Source organism: Nomascus leucogenys, chromosome 16 (genome assembly GCF_006542625.1).
Source record: "Nomascus leucogenys isolate Asia chromosome 16, Asia_NLE_v1, whole genome shotgun sequence".
Classification (NCBI taxonomy): domain Eukaryota; kingdom Metazoa; phylum Chordata; class Mammalia; order Primates; family Hylobatidae; genus Nomascus; species Nomascus leucogenys.
In genome coordinates this window covers 54,614,909-54,638,275 of record NC_044396.1, presented here as the reverse complement: position 1 = coordinate 54,638,275, position 23,367 = coordinate 54,614,909, and the positions used below count along the sequence as shown (strand labels likewise).

The window sequence follows — 23,367 nt, the reverse complement described above, 5'->3', positions numbered from 1 at the left end:
CAGACTAGAAGCCCAGTGCCTACTCTAGGACTTCTGCAAGTTCCCAGGAGACCTGAGGTCTGGGTTGCCTCTTGTTCTGACCTTCTGCTTCTGTGAATTAGTTCAGCATAGGGCTCATCTTGCTATTTTGTATAATTCAAATGCAAGCCTCAGCCATTTCCTTATTTTCCATAAATTCACACTGACATGTCTTTGCGTGTGCAGCAGACTCTATTTTTACTAAAAATTCAGGAAGATGGAGAGCTTTACACTGCAGAAAATCAGGCAACTTTTTAGAGACAGTCTTGCTATGTTGCCCAGGCTGATCTCAAACTCGTGGTCTCAAGTGATCCTCCCACCTCAGCCGCTCCAGTAGCTGGCACTACAAGCGTGAGCTACCACGTCCAGCAAAAGTCAGGCAACTTAAAAGTGAACATTAGTTATACTTTATAATCTCCTTGGTCGTGTTCTTAAAAACATCTCTCAGCCATTTCTACCACCTTCTATGAGGTTACAGAATCACCTCTCTTGCCTCTTTTCCGTTCTCCCAGGAGAAAAGAAAGCAACACAAAACATCAGTACCACCGCCAACATACACACACACACACACACTCCTCCCATTTTCCAGGCTTCCCCCACATATTCAAGGACTATATTGCAGTTTGTTTGTTTTTCATATCTGGGAAAAAATCTTTGTTTTTGTTTGTTTTTTAGTTTTTGTTTGTTTGATTTTTTGTTTTTAGATGGAGCCTCAGTCAGTCATCCAGGCTGGAGTTCCGTAGTGCAATCTTGGCTCACTGCAACCTTGCCTCCTGGGTTCAAGCAATTCTCCTGCCTCAGCCTCCCGAGTAGCTGAGATTACAGGCACCTGCCCCCATGCCCAGCTAATTTTTGTATTTTTAGTAGAGACGGGGTTTCACCATGTTGGTCAGGCTGGTCTCGAACTCCTGACCTCAAGTGACCTGCCCACCTCAGTCTCCCAAAGTGCTGGGATTACAGGCGTAAGCCATCAAATCGGCCTTTATTTATTTATTTATTTGTTTATTTATATTTCAATAGTTTTTTGGGGAACAGGTGGTGTTTGGTTACATGGATAAGTTCTTTAGTGGTGATTTCTGAGATTCTGGTGTACCCATCACCCAAGCAGTATATACTGTACCCAGTGTGTAGGCTTTTATCCCTCACCCCATTCCCACCCTTTCCTCCTGTGCCTAAAGTTCATTGTATCATTCTTATGCCTTTGCGTCCTCATAGCTTAGCTCCCTGTGTTGCAGTTTAAAAAGTACCACTCTTAAGAAAGGGCTGTTAAATTCTGGGACAAACCAACCCACACCCCTGGACTTTGCTTGCATATTAGTAGGGGAATGTGATGATGGTTTAGTTTTCTAATTACTCTGATTCCCAGTTTCCCCATATGTAAAATGAGGATATAATAGTGCTTGCTTCACATAATTGATGTGATAATAAGTTAATGCGTAAAGCCCTTAGCACAGTGCTTGGCACACAACGTGGAGATAAATGTTATCTATTCTTACTTCTTCCCTCTTCCTGCCCACTGAGGTCCTGATCAGACACTTAGGCCCAGGTCATGTGCCAGCACCCCCATGGAGACGTTTGGGAGATCTCCGGACCAGAACTAATCACTCCTTCCTTGAATTCTTACAACACAAGGTTTGCTTCCCTTCTGGCAAAGAGTGCAAAGGCAAATAGGACAAGACAAGCCCCTAACCTGGAGGGAAATATACACAAGGGAGTAGAGACAAGGGAATGATCCAAGGAGGCTAGGGATGGGGTAGAGGAAGAATTCTAGAACAGAAGCAAATTAGCCAGCTTCAAGGTCTTAAATTCAAAACAACAACGTGATGATGTTGCCAATGTTGTCAGCCCAGAATATCCATATGCAGTTCTTCTGTCAATTTTTCATCAATTGCAGATTTTACCATATGCAGTTTTAGGGCTTGCCACTTTTACATTTGTTGACTATTTCAGCATGAGTGTATCAGTTAGGGTTCATTTGGGGAAGCAGGACCACTATAAGTTATGATATAAGGAATTTATTATAGGAAGTGGACTTTGCATAATTTGGGGAGGAGCTGGGAGGTAAAGGTCTGGAAAGAGGAGATGAAGAATTAGAGAAAAGTTACTTAGTAGCCCCAGCTTGCAGGGAAGCCTGGAACCCATGCTTCAAACTTCAGTCTACAAAGGGCTGTTGGCTCTTCATGACTGCAGCCTCTGAGTTCACAGCACAGCATCTGCTGGTAGTCCTGAGGTTGCTGTTGTTGGCAGAGTTAGCAGGGAGAAAGGACAGGTGGACCCAGAGTGGGAAGAACCAGAGCAAACGAAGCTGCTGGCGTGTCTGTGTCTGTGTCTCATCACCTCTCACCAACATCAGTCTTTAGATCACAATGGTGCCTGCTTCATCTCTGCTTCCTAAATCTCACACAACTTCACTTTTTGCCAACTTGACCCAGAATCATACAGAGAAAGAAATTCTAGGAAACATAGTTCCCAATACAATAATCCAGCATAACATTCATTATAAATCTCAGTGTTCATTGCAAATTGGATAAATGACTGATCATTAGTATCTATTTCTTGGAGCAAGGAATAAAGAATATTAAGAGGGAAAATTTATAGGATCTGGGTAAATGGTAGGGTCAAAATTTCAGAATAGAGAGTCCATAATCAGATTCACATTTATGAAGATACGTAATATATGTTAGAAATGGTTCTGCTGAATAAGGGAGAAAGTTATTTCAAATAAATAGTGGCTGACCTAACTGGATGTACAAATGGAACATACATTAATCTTTACCTCACAACATATATAAACATGAACATCATGCATATTATAGACCCAAATGTGAAAAATAAAACAAATCTTTTAGAAGATAAAATGTGACATGATCTCCATGACTTTAAGGTTTGATAAGATTTGCTAAACAGAATACAGAAACCACTAAGCCTTTTTGGAGAAGATGTAGGATGCTTGTAAAATATGTTTGTTGGGTAGAATATAAATTAATTCAACTACCTTGGAACAGTGTGACAGTATTTACTAAAGTCGATTATATTCCAGCTATTTCATTTCTAGGTATGTGCCTTATCTTATATTCCAGCTATTTCACTTCTAGATATGCACCCAATATAAATATGTACATAGGTACACCAAACACTTGAATAAAAATATTCATGGCAGCTTTATTATTATTTTGAAATGGAGTCTTGCTCTGTCGCGCAGGCTGGAGTGCAGTGGTACAATCTTGGCTCACTGCAAACTCTGCCTCCTGGGTTCAGGCAATTCTCCTGCCTCAGCCTCCTGAGTAGCTGGGATCACAGGTGTGCGCCACCACGCCTGGTTAATTTTGTATTTTTAGTAGAGATGGGGTTTTGCCATGTTGGCCAGGCTGGTCTTGAACTCCTGACCTCAGGTGATCCACCCTCCTTGGCTCCCAAAGTGCTGGGATGACAGGCGTGAGCCACCATGCCCGGCCCATGGCAGCTTTATTAAAGTCAAAGCCAGGAAGCAAGCTAAAAGTCCATCAACAGTAGAATAGATAAATACATTTGATACTTTCATACTACAGAATGCTATACAGCAATGAAAATGAATAAATTACTGCTACATGCAACAACATGGATGAATTTCACAAGCATAATTTTGAGCAAAAGAAGTCAGATATAGATGAATACGTGCTATATAACTATCTAAAGTTCAAAATGGGCAAAACTAATCTATGCTGTTAGAAGCAGGACAGTGGTTTCTTTTAGGTGGTGGCAGTTAATGGCTAAGAGGGGTTATTCAAGAGGTTCCAGCTATGCTAGGGATATTCTGGTTTTTTTAACCAGGAAGGTGGTTACTTGATTGTGATAATTCTTTATGCTATACATGTATGATATATACTTTCTGTATTTATGTTTACTTCAACTGTTTTTAAAAAGTTATTTTTAGAAAAGCATTTAAAATGTTCTGTTTTGCCAAGCACAGTGGCTCACACCTGTAATCCCAGCACTTTGGGAGGCTGATGCGGGCAGATCACTTGAGCTCAGGAGTTCGACACCAGCCTGGCCAACATGTTGAAACCCCGTCTCTACTAAAAATACAAAAATTAGCCGGGCGTGGTGGCGCGTGCCTATAGTCCCAGCTACTCGGGAGGCTGAGGCAGGAGTATTGCTTGAACCCATGAGGTGGAGGTTGCAATAAGCCGAGGTTATGCCACTGCACTCCAGCCTGGGTGATAAATACTCTCTCAAAAAAAAAAAAAAAGTTCTGTTTTATCTATCTATGTCTTGTAGTCTTTTTCTTTTTAAAAATTTGAAAAACATTTGTATTAATATATTTTGTAGAGATGGGGTCACACTGTGTTGCCCAGGCTGGTCTTGAACTCCTGGCCTCAAGCGATCCTCCCACTTCACCCTCCCAAAGTGCTGGGATTACAGGCATGAGCCCCCATGCCTGGCCTCTAGTAGTCTTTTTCTGACTTTTCAACCCCTTTTATCCTTCCTACACAATTTCCTATCCCCTTACTCTAAAAATATTTTCCTTCCATAATTCCTTTTGCATGTTGGACCCTAATTTCATTCCTCAACAGGTATGTCTTGAGTGTCTACCACATGCCAAGCACATAGCCAGTGATCATGATAGTGAATAAGTTGGCAAAGAGCTGTCCTCATAGAGCTTTAGCTTCCAGGACACAGAGGCTTCTGGGCAGGCAATCGATTCCCCAAAGCTTTAGGTTAAGGGCAGCTTCTCAAAATCTACTGTTTGTACCCATTAATGACTCTGTCACTCCTTGCATTGTCCCTGTGTAAAGCCTCAGCATAATCTTTGACAATTTCCTCCATCCCACATTCAAAGATTTACCTCAACCTGCCGATTTCTACCTCCAAAATGTGCTCGTCCATTCCTCCTTTTTTCCAGCCCTGATGCTTTTCATCCAAGTTGAAGTCCTTACTAATTCTGTTGCAATGGTGTCAGTTCATTTGCAGAAACAGCCACTCAAGCTAGTTTCAGGAGAACTCGGATTCAGGTAACTAACACACTGTTGAAAAATCTGGGAAAGATATTTGAAGCAGAGCTTCCAGGAACAAACCTAACTCTTGGAATCCTATTACCTCTGTGTAAAAAAAAAAAAACAAAAAAAAAACTGGAAAGCCACCATTGCCATGCAGAAGTCCTTGAATGAAGAAGCAAATGACCCTAGCACCAAGCAGCCTCTGTATCACCCATGGAGGCTACATGAATCCTTGTCCAGAACTCTAGCTACAAAGAAATGTGTGAATTACAGTCTTCAGGTTTCTGACACTACCAGCACAGGCTGGAATGGATGCTGAGTAGGGCTGGCCTCCACGTCTCCCTCTCCTCCCAGTGCTGCCTCCCAGCTTCCCTGCTCTCCCCTACAATTCCATTCTCTTTCTTGCTGCTGACTCTAATCACATCACTCCCCAGCTCAAAAGCCTCAGGTAACTCACCATTTCCTTATCTGTCATTCAAGACCCTCTGTGATGAGACCCCAGCTTGTATTTCTGGTGTATGTCCTACTCCACTTCTACAATTTTCTTGACTCCATTTATTCCCCTGCCACTCCCCAAATGTATTCGGCCCTTTCCCACCTGATGCCCGTGTGCATCCTCTGTCCTCACCATCATTTCCCATTAAAATGGAAAATGGCCTTCTAGGCCCATTTCAAATATCCCTTCCTTTCTCCTTTGATCCCCTTAACCAAAGTGGCCTGTCACCCCAGCTAACTTCTAACACATTGTGGAAGAATAAGGCAGTTATTCAGACTGCATCTGTGGACAGATGTGGGCTGGAATCCTAGCTAAGCCTGGGCAAGGGAGATCTTCCTGGACTCCAAGGCTTAGTGTCCTGCTCTGTAAAATGGGGCTAATAATGGTACCTATTTCATAGGCAGGTTGGAAGGACTGGTTGAGATCAGCTACCAGTGCCCACCTCTACAGATTGTAACGAATCCATGAGTATTGTCTTGTTCACCTTTGCACCCCTCACCCGGGTGCTCAATAAATACTCAAGTAATAAATGGACAAGCCAAACCAAGCAGCAACGTCGACCTTAGGGAATCTAAGATCAAACCAATGTAATACTGGGCTCCCTGCTCAGGGGTTAGCTTAGGACACAGGTATGAGCAGGTGAAGAGTTTCCACTTGGTTTATCAAGTCAGGAGAAAATAGAAACTAAGAGGCTTAACGGTTGGCCTGCAGCACAACCCCACGGTGCAGACTACAGCGAGTGAGCATGTTTTGTGGATCAAATCCAGTTTAGATTCCCCACAAAAGCCTTTATTTGGAGAGCTCTCATCTCTACGTTCAGAGAAGTAGGCTCCTGAACACAGAAAGGTGGAAGGAGGCAGGAGGTCTCGGACCAGGTACTTTCCCATCTTAGCCTGAGTAGACAGAATTCCATGTGATGCCGGAGGAGTGAAAATTGCTACAGTCTACCTTGGAGACCCAAGGTAGACCTTTGGCAGAAGGTGCATATACCCTGTGGCCCAGCACTTCCAGGTCTCTACTCTAGACAAGGAGATGTGTCTAGATGTGTCTCCTTGTGTCTCACAAGGAGATATGTCCAAAGAAATGCATTGCTGCATTATTTACAAAATCAAGAAATTAAAGCAGTCTGAGTATCCATTAATGGTGAATAAATAAAATTTGATGCATTTAAATGTTAAAATATAAACTGGCAAATGCAAAGGCATGAGCAAGATTTTTGTGTATCAATATGGTCAGATTTCAAAAGTATAATATTGAATGAAGAAAAATGCAATCAATATGATACCATTTAAAGATATAAAAGCAGCCTGGCACAGTGGCTCACGCCTGTAATTCCAGCAGTTTGGGAGGCCAAGGTGGGTGGATCACTTGAGATCAAGAGTTTGAGACCAGCCTGGCCAACATGGTGAAACCCTGTCTCTACTAAAAATACAAAAATTAACCAGGCATGGTGGTACATGCCTGTAGTCCCAGCTACTTGGGAGGCTGAGGCAGGAGAATCACTTGAACCAAGAAAACAGAAGCTACAGTGAGCTGATATCATGCCACTGCACTCCAGCCTGAGCGATAGAGCAAGACTCCATCTCAAAAATAAATAAATAAATGAATAAGATATAAAAGCAATACTGTAATATTATTCAGAGCTACATGTCTGTACAAGTTTTGAACAATGGGCTGAAGGGATACATGCTAAATTCATTGCAGTTACTTTTGGGAAGGGGAATTTGGGAACCAAGAGGACTTAAATTTTATCTGTAATGTTTTCTCTCTTTCAAATATAAACAAGTTTAGAGTTTTGAAGGACAAATATTAATAACTGAATTCAGGATGATGGTTGGGGTATAAGGATACTTTTCTATCTTAAAAAGTATTTTTTTCTCAGAAAACAAAAATACGGCTTCTGTAGTCTGGTTTGGGATACATGTGTATGTTGTGTTGTATTGTGTTGGGCAGGGAGGGACTGGTGAAAAACTTTGACTATGATCCATTAGAAATATTCTCTTGCTGACAACAGAAATTAATCATTGCCACGGCATTGAAATTCCAACAGTTGGCTGAGGCTTTTAAACACCTACAGCCCTTTTTGACCCTTTGATGGAAGCTGTGTCCTCTCGATTCTGGGGGGGGGGGGAAATGCACATACACAGTTTGACATATAATTTCAGGGGTGTTGTAGCCCTTAGGTGAAGAGTCTGCACTGCTGCAGAATATCATGTGGTTGGCTTGTTCTGACCTTTAGAACAGTTAAGTAGAAATGCATAACAGACCAAGAAGACTTGTTAAAATAAAATATAAATACAACCTTCTCTTGGAAGAAAGAAGGTTCGGACTCTCAATCTGTGTGTGTGTGTGTGTGTGTGTGTGTGTGTGTGTGTGTGTGTGTGTAACTGTTGAAGCCCTAAAAAAATAAGCACAGCTTCTCACGAGCTCTCAGTTTGCCTCCTGAACTGTAATGTAAACAAGTCAGATCATTCTGGGAAACTTGAGACTTAGGGAGCCCAGCTTCTGCCAGTGTAAATGCCAGCATTCGGGTCCTTGAAATGAGCCTCCCTCAGCCTGGAGCAGGAAATTTAGAGAAACACGTTGGGCCTTGCAGAAGGACTGCTCTGTTTGCTCTCCCTGCAGGGACCATGCGGTGGGCAGACTTTGGTCAGGATGAGCAGCTTGCTCAGGGCACGGCCAGCCTCCAACATTCCTTGCTGGAAGGCCTTGGGGATTCACCCAACCTCCCTAATGGGGACAGAGTCTTCCCATCCAACGCCCAGGCAGTCCTCTTTTCCCTGCCGACCTTAGGCTGGGATTAAGATGGTTTTTTATTTATTTATTTATTTATTTATTTTGGAACCATGTGCGCCTTTATTAGCTGAGCCACTACTTGAGAGGGATGAAGCGGGAGGAGTGGGTGGCCCCGATGCCAGGCCGGCCGTGCTTTACTGGCTTGTAGGTGATGGAGAACTCGCCTAGGTAGTGGCCGATCATCTCGGGCTTGATCTCCACCTGGTTGAAGGTCTTGCCGTTGTAGACGCCCACCATGCTGCCCACCATCTTGGGCAGGATGATCATGTCCCGCAGGTGCGTCTTCACCGCTTCCGGCTTCTCCATGGGCGGCGCCTCCTTCTTGGCCTTGCGCAGGCGCTTCAGCAGGGAGTGCTGCTTCCGCCACAGGCCCCGGTTCAGCCGCCGCCGCTGGCGCGCACTGTACAGCTACATCAGCTGCCCGTAGGACATGTCCAGCAGCTGGTCCATGTCCACGCCGCGGTAGGTGAACTTGCGGAAGGTCCGCTTCTTCTTCTGCTCTACTTCTGCCATCTTGCCGCATCCTCAGAAAAGCAAGATGGTTTTTTAAACTAAATTTCATTTATTTATTTATCTATCTATCTATTTATTTATTTATTTAGAGACAAGGTCTCACTCTGTCAGCCAGGCTGGAGTACAGTGGTACAATTATAGCTCACTGCAACCTCAAACTCCTTGGCTCAAGCAATCCTCCTGCCTCAGCCTCCACAGTAGCTAGCACTACAGGCATGCACCACCATACCCGGATCTTTTTTTTTTTTTTTTTTTTTGTAAAGATGGGGTCTTGGCCAGGTGCAGTGACTCACACCTGTAATCCCAGCACTTTGGGAGGCCGAGGTGGGTGGATCACCTGAGGACGGGAGTTTGTGACCAGACTGGCCAACATGGTGAAACTCTGCCTCTACTAAAAATACAAAAATTAGCTGGGCCTGGTGGCCGGTGCCTGTAATCCCAGCTACTTGAGAGGCTGAGGCAGGAGAATCGCTTGAACCCGGGAGGAAGAGGTTGCAGTGAGCTGAGATGGCGACACTACACTCCAGCCTGAGTGACACAGCGAGACACAGTCTCAAAAAAAAAAGATGGGGAGTCTCACTATGTTGGCCAGGCTGATCTCAAACTCCTAGCCTCAAGCAATTCTCCTACCTCAGCCTCCAAAAATGCTGGGATTACAGGTGTGAGCCAGCGTTCCTGGCTCTAAACATTTTTTTTTTTAATCATTTTGGTCTGGAGACAGGATACGTCATTTAAAAAACCATTTTGGTATTTGGAGTTTATTAATTTCTTTCAAATAAAGAAAAATAGAGAAAATTTAATTTTTTTTTTTTACATAGAGTCTCACTCTGTGGCCCAGGCTGGAGTACAGTGGCGTGATCTCAGCTCACTGCAACCTCCACCTCCCGAGTTCAAGCAATTCTCCTACCTCAGCCTCCCAAGCAGCTGAGATTACAGTTGCACGCCACCATGCCCAGCTAATTTTTGTATTTTTAGTAGAGAAGGGGTTTCACTATGTGGCCAGACTGGTCTTGAACTCCTGACCTCAGGTGATCCGCCCATCTCGGCCTCCCAAAGTGCTGGGTTTAATTTTAACTTTTAAAACAATTCTGATCATATTTAGGTCTGCTGCATCTTTTCTAGTTGACGCAAACATCTGTTGAGTTGGAGTGACGAACTGCCAGCACCCCCAGAGCACTGAGCTTCTTGTCAAGCAAGCTTGTTGGCAGGGCTGTGGCCAAAACACTAGGGGATGCATTTGACATTTAGGGGAAACTTAATCACTTCCAAAGACCCAAAGTCAGATGTAGCCTTACATATTTTATACAAAAAATATTTGAAAAAAAAGGTGACTTGGCAATAAATCACAGCATGGTACTCATTAAGGTTACTTGCTGACTCATTAAAGTTGAAATAATGATGCAGTTGTCAAGATATAGATACAGATATAGATATAGATACAGATATAGATAATTATTGTTGTTGTTGTTTTTAACCTGTTCTGTAACTTTGCCAGGGGGAATTGTTTGGGGATTAGATAAAACCAGAGGGACCCTAAAGCACAATGAGCTCAATTCAAATCCAGGGAAGTGAGGGGCCATGGGACACTAACACAGGGCCCTCACTCCACTTATGTTGAAACAATTAAAAAAAATTTTTTTGAGACAGGGTCTTGCTTTATCACCCAGCCTCAGATGCACTGGTGCAATCACAGCTCACTATGGCCTGGAACTCCCAGGCTCAAGCAATTCTCCCGCCATAGCCTCCCAAGTAACTGGGACTGCAGGTGTGCACCACCATGCCCAGCTAATTTTTTTTATTTTTTGTAGAGATGGGGTCTCGCTATGTTGCCCAGACTGTTCTCAAACTCTGGGGCTCAAGCAGTCCTCCCACCTCAGCCTCCCAAAGTGCTGAGATTACAAGCGTGAGCCACTGTGCCAGGCAAAATAAGAAAAATTAACGCCTCCATTCCTATAGCAATGTAACTCTCTTTAAAAATTCCACCTCTGCAGATGGGGGCGGATCTTTAAAAATTCCTTGTCTATAGACAGGCTTTGGCTCCTGGGCCTCCCCGGAATCTCCTGCAGGAGTTCTTGTTCAGAAACCTTTGCGGCAAACGCACACAGCACTCGGGTGCCAGCTCTCCCGTACAAACATCTCTACCCCAAAGAGACTATCCACAGTGGCCCTCCTCTTGCCTTCATTTTGCTTACAGGCTCCATTCTGTTAAATTTGGAAGCCGTGGCAGACGTCAGTGACTCCTTTCTAGAGCTGTGGTTCTCACACTTGAGTTTTAGAATCATCTGGAGGGTTTATTAAAACCTAGACGGCTAGCACCCCCACCCTGAGTTTCTAATTCTGTCACTCTGTTGTGAGGGCCCAGAATTTGCATCTCTAATCAGTTCCCAGGTGATGCTGATGCTGCCAGTTCTATGACCACTCTTGGAGAACCACTGGTCTATGCATTTCATCTAAAATATCCTCATTCCTCAGTTTGGGTCTGATCCCAGAATGTAGGCTCAAAGACAACCTTCTCTACACAGTCATCATGGGAGGAAGGGGATGGAGCAGATGGCCCTATAGTTATCCAGTGAAACGTACATGGAGTCCAGAGTTATGTATAAAACAACCCTTTCACGTACAGTTGAACATTCCCACCTGATAGACCTCAAAGGGGCCAAGAGTCTGGAGTTGCTCGTCTGCTCCTCTCTCAGCAGCTTGCCCTTCTTGGGTTTCTCTCACTAACAAGGGCTTCATTGTGACCCTCCAGCATCCAGGCGGCAGCTCCTTCCCTTTGGAGGAAGAGCCTTTTGCCCTGGACATTCTATCCTGTCCCCTTTCCCCACACAGACCCTCTTTTGGTTCCTTTCTTCTGCTGAGCTGTGGATTGTTCCTTTCCATCTTGATAGTATGAAGCTTCAGGACCTTGGGTGTGAAAGACAGAAAAGGGGAGGAGAGGCCTCTGCCTTGTCTGCCCTCATTATGTGGTGCTTACAAGAGAATCAGAACTTTCGCTCAGCCTCGTTAACAAGGTGGTGGCTATGTCTTACAGTATTATGCCAAAAGTCTCCCTCTGTCATCCTAGTCTGTTCTGTACCTAAACTCAAGGACATGAGACGAGAAGCAGTCCTGCCACTGCACAATAATGGGTCAGTGCTGCTAACCTCTCTGGTAACACTGCGTTACCCTTCAAAGGTGGGTTTAATGCTGGGAATCTCTACTGAAGTAGCTGTGAGGATTTCAGACAGGGAGTTTTGTAATCTTCAGAACACACCTGCTCAGCAAGCTGTTACCTTTACCTACAGCTGGAGGTGGCCCACACATGGGACATATTAACGCTGGTTAATATGCAATTCCCTAGCAGTGGTTCCCCAACCTGGCTGTCATTAGAGTCACCTGGGAAACACTTTTAAAAATGTATTTATTTTTTTAAATAGATTTAGGGGGCACAAATTTTGTGACACGGATATATTGCATAGTGGTGAAGTCTAGGCTTTTGTGTAACCATCACCCTAATAATGTACATTGTGCCCATTATGTAATTTCTCATTCTGCAGCCCCCCCACCTTTCCAAGTCTGCAATATCTATTATTTCACTCTCTATGAGAAGCATTTTTAAAATGCATATTCTGAAAAATATGTACGACACAAAAGGCAAGGGTATATTTGTTTCCTTAATATATAAAGAGTGCTTACAAATCAACAAGAAAAGCCTGTTAATTCAATAAAGAAAAAGGACAAAAGGTATGAATAGCAGTTCACATGCTCATAAAAGTTCAAAATATTTGTAAACAGATAAAAATATAATTGTTATCACTCATTATTAAAGTCATGGACATTTAAAATGTTGAGGTACCATTTTCCACCTCCCAGATTGGCAAAAGTTAAAAAAATTCAGCAATGCACTGTGTTGTGCAGAATGTGGAGAAAGGACACGCTCCACGTGGGAGTGGATGTTGACATAACCTTTTTGCATGGCAGCTCATCAATATCTATCAAAATGCTACAGGCATCTTCCTTGGTCAGAGACAGCTAAAGGAATAAAAGCAACAAAACAAAACAAAACAAAACAAAAAATGCTACAGGCATATTCCTTGGTCAGAGAAAGCTAAAGGACTAAAAACAACAAAACAAAATAAAAAATGCTGCAGACATATTCCATTTGACCCAATGATTTCGCTGCTCTGAGTTCACTGCAGTGATATCCTAATGCATGTATAAAAATGCATCTACAGGAAGTTCATAGCAGAATTGCTCATAATGGCACAACCCACAGGCAACTTAAATGTTTATCAATAAGCAAGGGGTTAAATAAACTACACCATGGCTAGCCACTGAATCTCTATGCCACTGCAGAAAAGGATGATGTCGGCCGGGCGCGGTGGCTCACGCTTGTAATCCCAGCACTTTGGGAGGCCGAGGCGGGTGGATCACGAGGTCAGGAGATCGAGACCGTGGTGAAACCCCGTCTCTACTAAAAATACAAAAAAAAATTAGCCGGGCGTGGTGGCGGGCGCCTGTAGTCCCAGCTACTCGGAGAGGCTGAGGCAGGAGAATGGCGTGAACCCGGGAGGCGGAGCTTGCAGTGAGCCGAGATTGCGCCACTGCACTCCAGCCTGGGAGACAGAGCGAGACTCCGTCTCAAAAAAAAAAAAAAAAAAAAGAAGAAAAGGATGATGTCTGCTATGGTCTAAATGTATTCCCTGAAATTCATGTGTTGAAATTTAAGGGCTCATGTAATAGTATTAAGAAGTGGGGCCATGGCCGGGCATGGTGGCTCATGCCTGTAATCCTAGCACTTTCAGAGGCCAAGGTGGGTGGATCACGAAGTCAAGAGATCACGACCATCCTGGCCAACATGGTGAAACCCTGTCTCTACTAAAAATACAAAAATTAGCTGGGCGTGGTGGCTCATGCCTGTAGTCCCAGCTGCTAAGGAGGCTGAGGCAGGAGAATCGCTTGAACCCGGGAGGCAGAGGCTGCAGTGAGCTGAGATCATGCCACTGCACTCCAGCCTGGGCAACAGAGCGAGACTCCATCTCAAAAAAAAAAAAAAATTACCCAGTCTTGGGTATTTTGTTATAGCAGCACAAACAGACTAAGACAATGTTGATCTGTGATCATATAACAATCTCCAGGATGTGTTGTTAAGTGAAAACAAGGTTCAATACAGTGTTGGTAGAGTACTTTCATTTCTGTGAAAATATGGGTGATATGGACATATGTACATATATACGTATTCAGAAATATGTGTAGACCATTTATGGCAATAGGTTGCCTTTGAGCAGGAAGACTGACACGCTCTTACTTTTAACATTGATAGTCCTTTTGCATTGTTTGAATTTATTTTTACCATGAGCATGTGTTATTTCATTGAATAATAATAATTTAAAAATCATATTCTTGGGTTTTTCTAGACCATCTGGGAGTAGGAGGGAAAAATATATGTTTGTTAAAAAACAAAAAAAAAAAACTCCATTTGGGGAAATGGTTGATTCTAGGACTGGGACAGGGAATATACAAGATGATTCCCGGGCATCTTATAGTGCCAAAAAGAATGAAGCATCACAAAACCAAAAGGACGGGGCATGTTCAAGGGACACAGGAGCCAATCTGAAAGAGCTTTCCATGGCTGAAGCTGGACATTTTGAGCAATAAAATAAATAACATAGTGGTGAATTATAACCCAGGATATAAAATAAACATCTGTGAGCCCATATTGGTATACGTAAACGACTGAATAAATAAAGGAGGAAGAAGAGGCACATCTCCCTTACAGAAGAATTCCAAGAATTCCAAACACTTTATGTAGATATTCCCTTCTCCAGAAAGGAAGGCTTAATTCCCACCTCCACCTTGACTGTGGGTTTCACTTTGTGACTCTCTTCCAAAGAATACAGTGTTGAGGGAGGGGATTGCTGGCGGAATAATTTTAGAGTGGAGAAAACTGGCAATCCTTCCCCTGGCCAGGTAGCCAAAGATTGGCAGTCAAAGTTGGTAAGTTATGTTGATAGTGTCTACCTTTGATATGATGTGATAAGAAGGCTACTTCACCTCTGCAGTATTCTTCCCTAAATCCATAACCTCCGTCTGATCATGAGAAAAACATCAGATAAACCCAAATTGAAGGACATTGTACAAGATACCCAAAAAGTACTTTTCAAAACTATCAAGGGCCAGGCACAGTGGCTCATGCCTGTAATCCCAGCACTTTGGGAGGCCAAGGCGGGTGGATCACCAGAGGTCAGGAGTTCGAGACCAGCCTGATCAACATGGCAAAACGCCATCTCTACTAAAAATACAGAAAATTAGCTGGGCATGGTGGTGCATGCCTGTAGTCCCAGGTCCTGGGAAGGCTGAGGCAGAAGAATCACTTGAACCTGGGAGGCAGAGATTGCAGTGAGCCAAAATCGCTCCATTGTATGTCAGCCTGGGTGACAAAACAAAACAAAAACAAAAACAAAACAAAACAAAAACTATCAAGGTTATGAAAAACAAGAAAACTCCACAAAACTGTCACAGACCAGAGGAGACCAAAGAGACATGATGACTAAATGTGATATGGTACTCCAGATGGGATCCTGGAACGAGAAAATATTAGTAGAAAAACTAGTGAAATCCAAATAAAGTGTAGAGCTTAGTTAATAATTAGAAACAAAACTTCAGGCAGTTCTTCTGTAGCCAGCTTGGCTCCAGGCTGCCATGAAGCACCTAGAGGCCCTTCAACAGGGTGGAGGTTCTCAAAGTTAAGCGTGCAATAGAACCCCAAGAGAGTTGCTAGTCCTGTAGATCCCACGATGGGCATTCTGATTAAGTACATCCATGGCAGGCTTGTGAATATGCTTTTTTATTATTATTATTTTAAAGACACGGTCTCATTCTGTCACCCAGCCTGGAATGCAGTGGCACAATCTCGGCTCACTGCATCCTTCGCCTCCCGTGCTCAATCTATCCTCCCACCTCAGCCTCCCGAGTAGCTAGGACTACAGGCACACACCAACATGCGCAACTAAATTTTTTTGTATTTTTTTTGTAAAAATGGGGTTTCATCATGTTGGTCAGGCTGGTTTCCAACTCCTAGGCTCAAGTGATCTGCCTACCTGGCCCTCCCAAACTGCTAGGGTTATAGGCATGAACCATTGTGCCCAGCATTCTTTTTTTAAAAAAAAAAAACAGCCAAGTTTTTTATTTGCTCACCTTGGAAGTACAGTACTCTGATGACATTCTTGGCCTTAGATTCTTTGCCATAGCCCTTAACTACCCCAGAACTGCAACCAACCACATTACTGGGCTTTCCCTCTCTGTCAATTTCACCGAGACCTACCCAGTCTCAGTTTCTTGATGTCATCAGCTTATTTAGGTGGATTTGGTGTTGAGCACGGAGGGCCTCCACCAACTTGACATCCACAGGCCATCACGGTGGGATGCAAGCACACAGAGGTGGGTGTGGCACTTGTCTAAGACTGGCGGCTTTCAGAATTACATGTGCTAGGCCATTGTGGATAAGAGTGGTCAGCACCTCTCGTGAAGCAGTATTGATGCCCACGATGCCTCCAACAGCAATGCCTCCCTCAGCCACAGCAGCTGAATCTTAAATGCACCTAAGCCTTCGCCTCCCACAACTGGGTAGCTGAAGGGGGGTAATGGATATACATTTTTAATACGAACTACTAGGGCTTCTGAAATGTCACATTTTGGACACACTGCACTGGAAACCAAAATCTGATATTCTACTCATAATTACTATGTCTATCAATAAGATGTGAGTTCTATTGGAACAAAAATCTTCTGAAGATAGAAGGATCATGAACTTCCATTCATTATGTAACACCTCTAGTCTATTTGGGGCACTCAATGAGTTTCTTAATAGAATTCTTACCACCACTTGACATGTGATAAGCGTGAAATGAATAAATACTGAAAATAAGAAATTAATAGGAAACCTGTGGACACATCATCTCTTCTCATTATCCTGACCTAGTATAACCAGAAGAGGCTATTTCCTCTGGTGCTTAATTCACATTTAGATTATATTCTTTTGTTTTTCCATACAGGCACAATGCAAAATAATCATGAATTTCTTTGCGGAATTAGAGCCATCTCAAGGCATGGTGTACTTCTTCCAGAGCATCTTGTGTGCCCCTTCATGTTATCCCCACTCATGGTCACTCTTCCTGGGACTCTCTTGTCAAACCAATCCCCCCCCCCATGCCCCAAACACACACACCTAGTTAATTCCTACTCTAGTCTTAGCTTCACGATCATTTCCTTGTCTCGCCTCTGTCACTGGTAAGGACCCCTCCAACATCCTCCCAGAGCACCCTGCCCTTTTCGGTTATAATTCCCAGCACCTACATTCTGCATCTTCTCATCCCCACTAAACTAAGCTTTATGATGACAGGAACTGTGTCTGTCACGTCTCCTGGTCCATCTCTAGCTGTGGCATGGCGTGTGGCAGACACTAGGTGCTAAATATTTGCTAAAAGAATGTTGAATGAATTCATCAGAGATTCCTCAATTAGAGTGCATTTGGACATAAACCTATCAATAACCTAAGCAGAATTCTAAAATCCCCAACAATTGGGATAGCTGTGCTATCCTTTTGATTTACAGCCCATTTTAATGGTCAGCTCATTGTCACCAAGAGTGGCTTCTTTGAGCTGCAGATAGCAGAGTTACCTGTGAAATTCTATCATGAGACTGAATGGGAATAAGACTCTGATGGGGGGGTTGGGAGGGAGGCAAAAGGGAATTTCAATGGCTGGGACATCCAATTTTCTTAATCTGTCATCAGCATGGACAGACATTGCAGTGAAGAAAGCAGAGGTGGCACTGTGGAAACCGAATCAGAGATGTCAGAATAAAACATATAATTTTGGCAGTAAATTGTAAGGTGATGGATTGGTCATTAAGACAACCAAAGCTGACGACAATGCATTAAGTCTATTGAGCACTTTCTACACGCAAGGCACTGAAAGACACAAAGATGAACTAAATATGTCTCTGAACTCAAGAAGCAGTCATCTAGACAGGAGGTAAAAACCACAGTTGAAAGGCATGCGAAGCCGGCTGGTTGCGGAGGCTCACACCTGTAATATCAGCACTTTGGGAGGCTGAGGTGGGAGGATCCCTTGAGCCCAGGGGTTCGAGACCAGCCCAGGCAACAAAATGAGACCCCTCCCCATCAGACCCCCATCTCTACAAATAAATACAAAAAATTAGCCAGGTGCGGTGGTGCACGCCTGTGGTCCCAGCTACTCAGGAGGCTGAAGTGGGAGGATTTCTTGATCCTGGAAGGTGGAGGCTGCAGTGAGCCGAGATTGTGCCACTGCACTCCAACATAGAGTGATGATAAGATAAAAATCTGATCAGTGTACCAATCATTCAATCAATAAAATGTACTTGGCAACAGAGCAAGACCCTGTCTCAAAAAAAAAAAAAAAAAAAGTCCTGGGATGTGAAGGTTGAGCATTCTGAGTGATTTGTTGCAGCTGCAGGAAAATGGGAAGGCTGGGTGGAATATGTACCACTTCAGTTGGAACTTAAAAGATTATTAAACGATAATATAATTATTGTTATTAATTGAGCCCAGGAGTTCAAGGTTTTGTGATAAGCCATCATTGTGCCACTGCAGTCTAATCTGAGTGACAGAGTGAGACCCTGTCTCTAAAAAAAATTTTTTTTAATTTAAAAAATAAAAACAGGCTGGGTATAGTGTCTCACTCCTGTAATTTCATCAAGGAAGCTGAGGTGGGTGGATGGCTTGAGTCCAGATGTTTAAGACCAGCCTGGGCAACATGGCAAAACACTATCTTTACAAAAAATACAAAAAACAAGGCAGATATGGTGGCATACCGGTAGTCCCAGCTACTCAGGAGGCTGAGGTGGGAGGATGGCTTGAGCCTGGGGGTCATGGCTGCAGTGAGCCGTGATTGCACCACTGAACTCAGCCTGGGTGACAGAGTGGATGAGAGATAAGCTTGCTTTTGAAGAGGTGGTTACAGCCCAGAGGGAAAGATACAGGTCAACTAATCATTACACGCAGAGGGGAACGGCTATGGAGATGTGCGCCAAGTGTTACAGCAACACAGTAGGAGGACAGCTAATGGGCAGGAAAGGTTAAAGGAAACTCTCACATAAGAGGTGATACTGAAGGTTGAGAGCAGCCAAGAGGTGTTTTCCTGCAGAATAAGAGAGTTCCTGCAGGCAATCGGAACACCATGGAAACAGGTTCAGAAGCACAAAACAGCATGACAAAGAATAGGAGGTCTCTCAGTCACTCTTTGGCCTCCGGGAGAGACAAAGAGATTCCTGCACAAAAATTTCATATAAGATATGGAAAAAATTTATCAGAATAATATTCTGTGTAGGCTGGGCGTGGTGGCTTATGCTTGTAATCCCGCCATTTTGGGAGGCCGAGGCAGGCAGATCACTTGAGGTCAGAAGTTCGAGACAAGACTGGCCAATATGGTGAAACCTTGTCTCTACTAAACATACAAAAATCAGCTGGGCGTGGTGGCAGGCACCTGTAGTCCCAGCTACTCAGGAGGCTGAGGCACCAGAATCACTTGAACCTGGTAGGCAGAGGTTGCAGTGAGCCGAGATGTTGCCACTGTACTCCAGCCTAGGCAACAGAGCAAGACTCCATCTCAATAATAATAATAACCATAACAATAATAATATTCAGTGTTGTTGTATATACAATAAAATTTAGGTAGTAATTGTAAGTCTGCTCTAATATTTAGAACAAAAACCAAAGTTAGTGTTGATTTAGGGTTTGAGGTCTACTTTTTCTAAAAACTTGTCCAGTAGCACATTTGACAAATACGTTGAAGTACTTAGTTTTTTCTCAATGGCCTCCCTTAACCTATGATTGTTAAATGCGTCTCTTTTGAAGATCCTATTATGTTCTCATTCTTGTCAATTTCTTCCTCTTTAATTGTTATCTGATTAACTCCATGTTTGCTTATGATTCTAGCAATTCTACAACATGACTTTCATCAGCTGCATGAAACTTGCACAAAGGTTATTCAAAGTATGATTACTTTTGTGCCTCAAACTAACCAGAGACACTTGGATGAGACCAGCTGAAGAACTGCCTGCAGCTGAGTATGAGGGTGTGAGGCAGGGAGCAGTGGACAAATGCTGACATTTACCAGCTAGAGGCCTTCACAAAGTAACTCCAACTTTCTGACCTTCAGATTCCTCATCTACCTTGAGGAAATTGTTGCAAGAGTTCAAGTAAACTGCACACATGGCCGGTGCAGTGGCTTGTATCTGTAATCCCAGTGACTTGGGAGGCTGAAGTGGGAGGATCACTTGAGGCCACGTGTTAGAGACCAGCCTGGGCAACATAGAGATACCCTATATCTTTTAAAAATTTGTTTTTAATTAGCCAGGTGTGGTGGTACACACCCATCGTCCCAGCTACTCAGAAGGCTGGAGAAGGTGGATCACTTGAGCCCGGGGGTTCTAGCTTCAGTGAGCTATTATGCTTGTGCCACTGCACTCCAGCCTGGGTGACAGAGTGAGACCCCATCACTAAAACAATAAAATAAACTGCACAGTGAAAACACCTAACATTGTGCCAGGAATATGACTATCCCTCAGTAAACAGCCACATTCTTCCTCCACAATGCCTTAGGTATGCTGGAGTACATTTTATTGATTGAATGATTGGTACACTGATCAGATTTTTATCTTATCACCACTCTGTTAAAGAAACGCCAGGCCTGATAGATAAACTTGTGTCCTGCAGAGGAATAAAGGGAGGAAACATTTGTCAATTTTCAAGATACAGGTGCCCAAAAAGCTAGCTTCCCACTGAATAGAGATAAAAGGAGAACAGGAGTGCAAGATATCACATATGCTGAGGATGATTTTGCCAAGACTAAACAGAGCTGGCATCTGCAAGACATGCAAAGATTTTTTAATCAAGGGCCATGGGATTCTGGAATCCAGCCCTTCCTGCATATTGTTCATTCTAGAAAAATAAATAAATTAGATAATGAAACAGGAGAATCACCATGCCTCGTTGCAATCTTAAAACTGAATTTATAAATAAAAATTAGAAATCAAGCACACCCTGGACCCTTCTGAGAAATTATCGACAAGTATGAGATTTGACTGACAGCTCATCTGAAATGCAATTTTCCTGTCTATTGTTCTCTCAAATCATTTCTGAATTCATATTTTAATGTATTTGTTTTTAGAATGTTTTATTTCCCTCAAGAAGGAAGGGATTATTTAAAAAGAATCATATGCAAAAATTAGCTGAGTGGTTTGCCATCATTTACAATGAAAATTTACATACAGTGGCAGTAATCCAAAATGTTACATTTACCTTATCATATGATTCCCGTTACTTCAGAGAAACCTCAGAGACTAAATCTCACCAGCAAGTAAAAGGAGTAAGGTCCTGAGATTCTAACTGGAAACTGAACATTACAATAACATTTGTTATCAGATCAGAATTACAAAGCCATGAACAGACTAAGAAAAAAGATTCATGATTTTAATCTTTGTGACCCTTGTTATAACAATACTACATAGCAATAGTTTCTCAAGAGAAATTTCTCACAATATCAGTGAGGTGATCATTGCAGCTATTTTCCTGGTATGGGTTAATTTCATGGAAATAAGTCCCAATGATGAATGATCATGTTTAAATGAGAAAAATGCTGATGAGCTGTGTCTTAATTGTACACATTCTTCTTGGGAAATTTTTAACCAAGAAATGAGCATATAAGCATTAAAGAAATATTTAAAGAAACTATTGATTTGAGAAAGTTTGTTTTGGAAGAGCAGTTCTAGATATTAACAGCTGGGCACAGTGAAATCTAAGTTTCCCAACACAAATGTCAGAAAAGATCCACTTATCCTATCTCACTTGCAATTTCCAGTTCCCTAATAAAAGAGCTTTCTTTTACATTAATTTTTAGTATATAAATAAACTTTTATAAATTAGTAAGAGAAAGCTCCACAACCCCACAGAGGACATGAATAAGCAGTTCACAGAAAAAGAAACACAAATGGCTTTTAAAAATGGAAAATGCTTAAACCAGGCAATTGTTAACTCCGAAAAAATAAAAAGTTTTATAGGAAATGCAATCTGATTCCCAACTTGGCTCAGCAACAAATAATATTTATGTGATATTAATACCCTAAATGATGAACTTAATATACCTATAACTTGCTTACTGAACAAAATGGATTTGAGATATTCCAGCATAAACCCTTCCATCTCACCTTTTCAGCTCCATGGATCAAATACCAATCTTTGTAGCTTTTCTGAGTACTCTTGGGTTATTAATGAATAGTCTCTTTTTCCCCCAAGGTAACCCAAAGTCCAATTTAGTCTAATATCAGAATACCAAGCTCTTATCCAATTTATAGCTTTCTCCTGCAGGTTGGGCCTGACACAGGCTTGAAGTTTGCAGTGGGCAAGAAGTATGAGTAGGGCAGCCAAATAAAATATAGGATGCTCAGCTAAATGTGAATTCAAGAAAGCAACAAGTACTTTTAATATAATTATGTCCCAAATATGGCATGGGATATACTAAAAAAGCATTTATTGTTTATCTAAAATTCAAATTAAACTGGGCATCGAGTTATTTTTATTTGCTAAATCTGGCAACCCTCGGTTCAGGGCCAGTGTCACTATGTCCCATCTTGCTCACTGTGTTGCCTCTGGCTCCTCTAGGGTTAGAGGCAGACGTGGAAAAGATAGACGTGAGGAGAAGGAGCGCTCTTGGCCTGTATGGTTGTCATCTGCATGTGTGCCCTCTTGGTGTACCAGCTGTCCAAGGGTGAGTCATGGGACCAGCCTCATCACTGGGGATGTTTTTGATGTACTTCCCTTGACCTGGGAGATGCCTCATTGGGCTGGCCACTGACAACTGTCCCCCTGGCACTTGGCTTCTGGTGGCTCACTCTTGGTTGGGGTCACTTTCCATCCTTCCAGATGGTACTGTTCAGTGGGTTTTTTGTTGCTGTTGTTGTTGTTGTTTGAGACAGCGTCTCTCTCTGTCACCCAGGCTGGGGTACAGTGGTGCAATCTTGGCTCACCGCAACCTCTGCATCCCAGGTTCAAGCGATTCTCCTGCCTCAGCCTCCTGAGTAGCTGGGATTACAGGCATGTGCCACCACACCCAGCTAATTTTTGTTTTTTGTTTGTTTGTTTGTTTTTTGAGATGGAGTCTTGCTCTGTCGCTAGGCTGGAGTGCAGTGGCACCATCTCAGCTCACTGCAACCTCTGCCTCCCAGGTTCAAGCGATTCTCTTGCCTCAGCCTCTGGAGTAGCTGGGACTACAGGCGTATGCCACTGTGCCTGGCTACTTTTTGTATTTTTAGTAGAGACGGGGCTTCACCATGTTGGCCAGGATGGTCTTGATTTCTTGACCTTGTGATCCATCCGCCTCAGCCTCCCAAAGTGCTGGGATTACAGGTGTGAGCCACTGCACCCGGCCTAATTTTTGTATTTTTAGTAGAGATGGGGTTTCATCATGTTTGCCAGGCTGGTCTCGAACTCCTGACCTCAAGTGATCCACCCGCCTTGACCTCCCAAACTGCTGGAATTACAGGCGTGAG

At 43.1% G+C, this 23,367-nt stretch overlaps 1 pseudogene across 1 annotated transcript; it reads right to left on the bottom strand.

Annotated features, from left to right (window-relative positions):
- Positions 1-8,326: 8,326 nt before the first annotated feature.
- LOC100600201 lies at positions 8,327-8,805 on the bottom strand (annotated as a pseudogene). Its single transcript, XR_121031.4, has one exon. The product of XR_121031.4 is annotated as a 40S ribosomal protein S15 pseudogene (transcript).
- Between the last annotated feature and the right edge of the window lie 14,562 nt (positions 8,806-23,367).